Below are 1710 nucleotides of genomic sequence, written 5' to 3' on the forward strand. Positions count from 1 at the left end.
CAGTGATTCAGCCTACCATTGTCCACCACAAACCTGCATTATGAGTTTTGGGTGGACTGACCTTCTGCTGGATTGGTCAAGTCTTCTCTGTTATGTTGGAGAGTAAGGTGATGCCTTTTTTTTAAATTCACTTCAGGATCATCTTCAATTTGGTGTTGACCCCATGCTGGCTCCTGAATCATAAATTCCCAACGGTGATATTGTCCCCGCAACAGTTTGCATCCTAGCTCCTCCTACTTTGGCATAACAGAGGGTGCTACTTGTTGCACAGAAGTAGATTTCTGTGGATGGAGGATGAACAGGATCCTGGGAGGTGTGACCCTTTAAGTGCTGAAAAAAATTGGGAGTATTTCGGAGTGTTTTATCTTACCATCTGTGGCTGGCTGGCTGGGTGGTATTTTGTTCTTTCAGCTGGGACGGCGTCCAATTCAGCTGTCACTTTGACCTGAGACTCAGAATAGCGGATGGTATGTGCCAAGGAGGGAGGGTGAGGGGGGGGGGCACCGCTGGAGCCTGACCAATTAGGGGCCTGTTGTAGGGGATCAAGGTGAGTTTACTTTATTATATTTATTTATGAGAACGTCTGCTGCCGGTTTGGCTGAATGTAGTTCAGGGAAGAGGAGCTCAGTCTGGTGCAACGTTGAAGGTTGTATTACAACTGCTGAAACCCTTCAATACAACCCGATAATGAGGAAGAACCCAATCTAATGCCCCCCCTCCCAATCACACACTATTATTATTATTGTACATTTATATAGCTCTGACATATACCATGGTGCTGTACAGAAAACACTGAGCTAGTCACATCTGTCTCTGCAACAGAAGAGCTTACACTCTAATGTCCCCCCCCCCCCCACAGTCACACACTATTAATATTATACATTTATATAGCTCTGACATATACCACAGTGCTGTACAGATAACAGTGGAACTCCAGCTTCCCCTTCAGTCTTGCACAGTTGTTCAGGCTCCTCTCCTGGACTAAAATGGCTTACTCTGATTTCACCGCACACTGTGAGCTTCTCGCAATGTGCATTAGAAGCTGCAGCAAGTCAGATAGAGCCCGCCTCATTTCCTGGCTGGACGACACCCAGCATCATCTAGCCCAGGGGTCTCTCGGCCTTTTGGCTAAGATCAAGACTAGTATCTGTTCTTATTAGTTTTTGGAGGGAGAAAGCTAATGCCTCTTGTAGTGTGGGGGCACTGGCGAGTATTCCTTCTGATGTGATTGGTAAGGAATGGTGATGGCGGTGGGAGGGCCTTTTTCCTCCTAGGTTGAATCTGGCCTTGTGCACAAGGCTTGTCCCCAGTTGTAGGCAAGGCACTCCCTAAGCTGTCTAAATGTTGATGCCTCCTGGTAGGGATGGGGCTGCATTTGTCTGGCCAAAGGCCAGTCTTCAAAAGAAGCCCGTGGTGTATGTGCCCCTGGGGTGGCAATCCAGGGGTGCCCTATTACTCACTGTGGATCGGACACTTTGAGTTATTGACACCAAGGTCACTGCACCATGTCACACTTTTTTCGCACCTGCCTCTAGGGCCGGGCCTTTTGGCTGGGACCAGAGGAATTTTTTATTCTTGGCCGAAGGGCTGGCTGTGGTATTGTGCTATGGCAGTACTGCACTTCTCCACTTCCCTTTCCCCACTTTTATTTGTGTGTTTTGTCCCGTTTGTCTTTTTGTTTTTGCACGGTATACTTCACAGCATGATTAG

The 1710-nt window shown here is 47.8% G+C and overlaps 1 pseudogene; it reads left to right on the top strand.

Annotated features, from left to right (window-relative positions):
* Positions 1-1111: 1111 nt before the first annotated feature.
* On the top strand, positions 1112-1219 carry LOC141113041 (U2 spliceosomal RNA; annotated as a pseudogene).
* The last annotated feature ends 491 nt before the right edge of the window (positions 1220-1710 follow it).

Source organism: Aquarana catesbeiana, linkage group LG11 (assembly GCF_042186555.1).
Source record: "Aquarana catesbeiana isolate 2022-GZ linkage group LG11, ASM4218655v1, whole genome shotgun sequence".
NCBI classification, from domain to species: Eukaryota; Metazoa; Chordata; class Amphibia; order Anura; family Ranidae; genus Aquarana; species Aquarana catesbeiana.